This window comes from Triticum urartu, chromosome 7, assembly GCF_003073215.2.
Source record: "Triticum urartu cultivar G1812 chromosome 7, Tu2.1, whole genome shotgun sequence".
NCBI classification, from domain to species: Eukaryota; Viridiplantae; Streptophyta; class Magnoliopsida; order Poales; family Poaceae; genus Triticum; species Triticum urartu.
The window spans coordinates 548358114-548365521 of record NC_053028.1 but is presented as its reverse complement, the minus strand read 5'-3'; the positions used below and the strand labels follow the sequence as shown (position 1 = coordinate 548365521).

The 7408-nt window shown below is 50.4% G+C and overlaps 1 pseudogene; it reads left to right on the top strand.

The window, feature by feature from the left end:
• The first annotated feature begins 1655 nt into the window (after positions 1-1655).
• Positions 1656-3664, top strand: LOC125524499 (annotated as a pseudogene).
• The last annotated feature ends 3744 nt before the right edge of the window (positions 3665-7408 follow it).

Genomic DNA, 7408 nt, shown 5'->3' with positions numbered 1-7408 from the left:
GGGACCGGCCTCTGGGTTGACCTCCTTCGTGCCAAATACTTCCCTCATGGGAATTTCTTTGAGGCAGCACCTCATGGGTCTCCTTTCTGGAACTCCATCCAATCCCTCAAACCATACTTTGCCAGGGGCGCGAGGTTCTCGGTTAATAACGGTCGCTCCACGCGTTTTTGGCACGACGTTTGGATAGGCCAGCATCCTCTTTGGTCGGAGTTTGCCCAACTTTATTCCATCGCTGTTGAGCCCAACCAACTGGTTGCTTCAGCTCTTAGTGCCACCCCGCCCCCTATCTACTTTAGAAGGGAGCTTTCGGGGCCGGAGCTGGAAGATTGGGATCGCCTACGGGCTTTGATAGCGAATGTGCGTCTGTCGGACTCCGCAGACTTGGTCTCTTGGAGACTTTCGGGCTCTAGCAAGTTCACTGTCAAGTCCCTTTATAGAGAGTTGTGCCGCGGCCATGCCCCTACGGCAGCCACGGGGCTTTGGAAGGCGCGAATCCCGCTTAAGATTAAGGTTTTCCTCTGGCAACTATGCCAAGATCGCCTTCCTACCTCTATCAATATAGCTAAGCGCAATGGCCCTGCTTCCGGTCCTTGTGCTTTGTGTGGTGACCCGGAAGATGCTGACCACGTGTTCTTCCGGTGTCCTTTGGTGCGCTTTGCTTGGAGCGCGGTCCGTGAGGCCGCCGGGGTGGATTGGGATCCACGCTCACGCTCTGAGCTTATGTCACACCTATCTTCGGTCCAGGGCTCTCTGCGCCGGATCATGTGGACGAGTGCTTCGGCCATGCTATGGGCCTTATGGTATATTCGTAACAAGTTTACTATTGAGGGAGTGTTTCCCTCTCACCCCGCTGATGTAATCTTCAAATGCATCTTATTTTTGCAGCAGTGGGCACCGCTGGGAAGACAACAGGACTCTGATCTCCACCGCCAAGCTCTAGCACGTCTTCGCTCCGTCTACTCGGCGTCTCGAGCCCCGTCACCTCCGTCTGCTGCCTCATAGGGATGGGCAGCCCTTTTGGTCATGGTTTACCCCCGAGCCCGCGTGCTCGTTAGTTTGGCTGGATATGCCATGTAATGCACTTTATTTCGTTGTCGTTGCCTTTTTGTGGCATGCCTAAGTCCATGGTTGACTAGCTTCGGTTCCGTCTGTTTGGTTTGTATGTTTGTGCACGCTGCCTGTGTTGAGGGCTTTATTAATTTAAAGTCGGACGTCCCTGACGTCTATGTTCTAAAAAAAGATCAAACAGTGCCAGTTTTAAACGAAAAATTGTCTTCTCTGACAGAAACTATGATGTTAGTCTGAAAAAACTGTCATCCCCTCACAACTTAAAATGCCAATGAAATCGTTCGCAAGTGTCATCCGCTCCCCCTTCCTGGCGAACATTCGCCAACTAAGGGGTCCAAAAAGTAAGGGCAACGCTGTGTTTCGATCCCAACTTGGATAGTGCTATCTTTTCCCATGGAATTTGTGCCAGCCCGGATTGACTTGACCATCATCTGTTGCACCTTTTCTCGTAACGGAGTCTGGTATCCATGCAGTGCCTCCAAGCAACACTCCACGGGGACGTAGCTCGTGTTAAATACTGCCATGGCATCGACTGCCTATAAATACCAAGCACGTCGAACACTTGTAACCATCAATCACCAGTGTAGCCATCATTCATCCATAGAAGAAGAGTGCAGTGAACAGTGTGAGATCGACACTAGCGCGCGCGATGGGGAAGAACGGCAACCTGTGCTGCTTCTCTCTGCTGCTGCTGCTTCTCGCCGGATTTGCGTCCGGCCACCAAGTCCTCTTTCAGGCACGCACGCTCATGGTTCCCTTTTGATTCATGTATTTAAGGAGCTTAAGTAACTGTGGGAGCATAATGGATGTTTGTTCATGCCTTAATGGTTGTTGCAGGGGTTCAACTGGGAGTCGTGGAAGCAGAGCGGCGGGTGGTACAACATGATGATGGGCAAGGTCGACGACATCGCCGCCGCCGGAGTCACCCACGTCTGGCTGCCGCCGCCCTCGCACTCCGTCTCCACCCAAGGTCCCTCTCTCTCCCGACCAAATTCATCCGTATCTCAGCATCTAGAAGCAATAGAAGCGTGGAGTGGAGAACATGCTAAGTTCGATTGAGATGTTTCGTTGAGCACGATGGGGTGGAGAACATTCTGGTAGTAATTAGTTATTTCGTCGAGCACGATGTTTCGACAGCTACCAAAAGCATTTATTTTCCTACTCTATTTTTCGATGAACAAAATGCGCAAATACGATCAAGAAGTATACAGTATGCGAACTAAAACGATCGACTCGGGTCGGGTGCAGGTTACATGCCAGGTCGGCTGTACGACATCGACGCGTCCAAGTACGGCAACGCGGCGGAGCTCAAGTCGTTGATCGGCGCGCTCCACGGCAAGGGCGTGCAGGCGATCGCCGACATCGTCATCAACCACCGCTGCGCCGACTACAAGGACAGCCGCGGCATCTACTGCATCTTCGAGGGCGGCACCTCCGACGGCCGCCTCAACTGGGGACCCCACATGATCTGCCGCGACGACACCACCTACTCCGACGGCACCGCCAACCTCGACACCGGCGCCGACTTCGCCGCCGCGCCCGACATCGACCACCTCAACGACCGCGTCCAGCGGGATCTCAAGGAGTGGCTCCTCTGGCTCAAGAGCGACCTGGGCTTCGACGCGTGGCGGCTCGACTTCGCCAGGGGCTACTCGCCGGAGATGGCCAAGGTGTACATCGACGGCACGTCCCCGAGCCTCGCCGTGGCCGAGGTGTGGGACAACATGGCCACCGGCGGCGACGGCAAGCCCAACTACGACCAGGACGCGCACCGGCAGAATCTGGTGAACTGGGTGGATAAGGTGGGCGGCGCGGCGTCGGCAGGCATGGTGTTCGACTTCACGACCAAGGGGATATTGAACGCGGCCGTGGAGGGCGAGCTGTGGCGGCTGATCGACCCGCAGGGGAAGGCCCCCGGCGTGATGGGGTGGTGGCCGGCCAAGGCCGTCACCTTCGTCGACAACCACGACACAGGCTCCACGCAGGCCCTGTGGCCATTCCCCTCCGACAAGGTCATGCAGGGCTACGCATACATCCTCACCCACCCCGGCACCCCATGCATCGTAAGCAAACCAACTTTGGAACCCACCCCACCCCATGATTCATGACCACTCATTCATTCAGGAAACTAAAATCTGTTGTCTCGATGATTCGCAGTTCTACGACCATTTCTTCACCTGGGGTTTCAAGGATGAGATCGCGGCGCTGGTGGCGATCAGGAAGCGCAACGGCATCACGGCGACGAGCGCACTCAAGATCCTCATGCACGAAGGAGATGCCTACGTTGCCGAGATCGACGGCAAGGTGGTGGTGAAAATCGGGTCCAGATACGACGTCGGGGCGGTGATCCCGGCTGGGTTCGCAACGTCGGCGCACGGCAACGGCTACGCCGTCTGGGAAAAGATCGGTGCCGCGGCGACACCACGACGGAGCTGAAGCCTCCACCGATCCACCATTCAATCGAGCATGAATTTTCTGAAGCAAATGATTCACTTCTGCAGTTCTGCTATAGACACGCAGATATTTTATTAACTATGTATACGTCTACCCAAAATTGATGAGCTCTACGAACCGCTCACACGGCTATGGTAAATAAAGCATTGAGGATATGAAGAGGTATAAGAGGTAATTACGCCATTTGCCATGTGCATGATAAGACGCTGAGTTGGGTGTTGCTAGGTCTTAATCGACTGAGATTTAACCAAGTCTCAGTCAAGTGACGTAACAGTTAAGAGAGAGAAAAAATTGATTTTGGCGAATTGATGAGCTCTGTGGTTGAGTTGGTTAGGTGGACAGTGGTATCCCCAACCCACCAGGGTTCAAATCCTGGTGCTCGCATTATTCCTGGATTTATTTCAGGATTTCCGGCGATGCGCTTTGGATCTAAATGTAAGATCTCATAAATATAACATCGATTGAGACTTCGTTAAGTCCCAGTTGAGTGAGATGCCCATGATGGTGGCGGCTAGGATGGGCACGACCCGGATCTGGCGTCTAGCTTGCTGCGGGTGCCGTGAGTGGGCTAGTCTTGGTTGATGTGCTACTCGGGCTGAACGATACTAGCAGCCGGTGGATGCGGTGTAGCTGCCTGGCACGTGAGTCTCGGTGGCCGACGGTGGGTGGCGGTGCGAGTCTGTTGTAGTGATGGCGGCGTGAACCTGGGAAGAGTGCTCCGGTAGGCGGCGATCTTCCTTCTCCTATGTCCAAGCCGCCGACGGCAGTTGACCTAGGGCTCACGCGGACCAGAAATCGGCTCAAGGTGGGTCGGAGTGATCACTCCGGGTGGGTAAGGTTGGGCTCGGTCTGAGTGGTGGTTGCGGGCGGTGAGGTTCCCCTCCTCACGGGCAGCGGCGGTGGTCGTGGAATCAGTGCAACGATGGACAGATCGACGCCGAAGGCCACAAACATGGCGTCATGCGAGCTTACTTGGTACAAGGCCAGAGGGCTATGGTCGAGGCTTGTTTGGCGGCGGCCGTCAGCATTCACTGGTTCGTGTCCCCCCAGGTCCATCGGGACTAGCCGGGGATGCACGTGTGGGCGCTTCTTACAGTGGAGGCGTTGACCCAAACTTGGTGGTTACCGGGCTAGGAATGGATGGAAGTGCATCTGCTCCTCCTACCGTGATTGGTGCGCTGTGATGTGGCCAGTTTCTAGTGTCTCTGTACATGGATACTGGGGAAGCGGTTCTCGGGAGGTGGTCTGCATGGTTGGCTCCAGTGGCGGAGCCAGCCAACTCAGGGAGCCGGGGCAAAGCCTATATACAGTGACGCTGCCCACCATTTGCCCCTGTAATTAGTGATGCTAATCATGGTTTATGTGTACTACTTAGTGGAGAATGGTCAGAGCAGCCCGGGCAGCTACCCGGGGTCGTCGGGAGGTAGCTCCGCCCCTGGTTGGCTCTCCGACGAGCACTATGACAGAAGTGGCGGCTATATCTTTTTGTAGGATCGAAGGTATGTCTAAAGAGAGGATTGAAAGTATGTTTTTGAGGTTTTGAACAGTTGGGGCGCAACAGAGTGGACGCCTATGGCCTCGGAAACGCTCCTTGCTTGGAGCACCTCCCACATGCCTCAAGCAATAGCCCGGAAAGATTTCAGTTCGATGATGTTGTTGGTGTTCTGGACTATGTGGAAACATCGCAATGACCTGGTGTTCAACAAAGTAACACCTTCTACGACTTTAGTGCTCCGGACTTCGGAGGATCTTGGAGGAGAGCAAGTCTTGGGTTGTGGCCGGCTTGTTTAGAGGTGATTTGTCATCACATTTTGCGGAACTAGCTAGGCGAGTGAGTAGCGAGTAATTGTTATATTGTACATGTGTGGTGGAGGCCGTGGGGCTTTGTAAAACTCTGGACGTGTGTCTCCTATGAATATAGGATACACATGATTGTGCGTATTATAAAAAAAAGACTAATTGTCAAAACAAAAGGACTATTTTTCCAATTTTAATTCTTGGCTGATTTAGCTTTACCTAGAAAGGCAAATAACACCCTACACATACAAGTCTAGAGTACAAGCAATGGAAAGTAAAGACATTGCAAGTGACAGTAATGTAGAGAGATGGGTTTAGAGATACGCAAACACAATGGTGACATGGAAAGACTTTTGACCTGTGGTTTAGATAGGTGGATCTCCGTGGATCCAATTTTTATTCATGTCTCTATGGATTGGATCCTTCTGATCTACGCTTCTTTTTATCGGCAACAGTTGTTGTTCTGGTATGCTGGTTCTGTGGGTCTTAGCACGATGACTTCCTTACTGTCTACTATAACAAATTTTGTCCTGCTCTGGCGAGGAAGGGACGATGACGGCCACACCTTCGGCTCACTCTTGTGCATGTAGTCGTCGCTAGACGGTCTACGGATCCGGATGTACTTATTTTTTTTTTGTCTAATGTTTCTTGTGCAACCATGAGATGATGAATAGATAGATTCTTTTTCTACTAAAAAATTCAGTTATTTTGGTACCTTGTAAACACACAAGGAACCCATTTGAAACCACAACTGTATCCATGAGAGAGTCTCAACGGGTACCGGCGTTGAGACCTCACACCTTCCGACACAGTATATTAAAATTGTACTAGTATCCATTGATCTTTTTTTTTGCGGAAGGTAGTATCCATTGATCAATCATGGAGGAACATCGACCAGGCGACCAACCTCCTTCGAGTTTGGCCATAGCCTCCTGTCAAAGCGGCATGTCCTTGGTAGATAGCCAACGCACTTGGCGAGGACCATTTGTGCTCTTTGTTCACCTGGCAGACCCGCCTTTTTTTAGGAACACCCGCCGTTTGTTGATCAGCGACGCGGCACTCTTTCTAGACAGCGTGGCGACAGCCTGGGAGGCTTTGGGCCGGGCTTCCTCTTTGAGCATCTCGAGCTGGCAAAGTGACAAGATACTCACTCCGTTCACGAATAAGTCATCTAACTTTTGTCTCAAATTAAAGTTTCAAATTTTTGACCAACTAGTATATAGAAAAGAGTAGTAACGTATATGACATCAAATTGGTATATTATGAAAATACATTTCAAGATGTAACTACTGGTACTAATTTAGTGTCATAAATGCTGCTATTTATTTCTATAAAGTTGATCAGAGTTTTAAAATTTTGACTTGGGAGTTAGGACAAAAGCTAGAACATCAATGATGAAGAGAGCGTGTTACTATCTAGCTGCAGGCCAGGCTAATGTGGGCCTCTCATGGTCTTCTTGGGTCCTTATTTTCACTACTTCTAGCGGGCAAATTCGGTTGCTTGTAGTAAGCACGTGTGTAGCTGGCTAATCAGGCATCTCCTATTCCGCTTGTAGTTCGCTCGTGAGGGGCATGCCTATGTCTCGCGTTCAGCGAGTCAAAGCTTCCAGGTCGCTGAAGCGATTCACAGTGAGCGCGAGCATATGGACCGGCTCAGTTCGTGGTAGTACATTGCCTCATTTTCTTTACTTTTTTTCATGTTTTTATTTCATTTTGCAATTCCATTTTCACTTTTTTACACTTTCAAATACTCTAAACATACATTACAAAAATGTACTCCCTCCGTTCCAAATTACTTGTCGTGGTTTTAGTTTAAATTTGAACTAAAACCACGACAACTAATTTGGAACGGAGGGAGTACTTTACATAATGTTTTGAAAAATATTAATCATGCATTTGAAAAAAGTTAAATGTGTAAACAAAAAATGCTGACCATGTATTAAAAAATGATGAAATATTTTGATCATGTATATAAAAATATTAATCAAGATTTTGAAAAAATGTTGCACAAGTATTTCAAAAATGTTAAACCAAGCATTAGGAAAATGTTAAATGTGTATAGAAACAATGTTGACCATGCATTAAAAAAT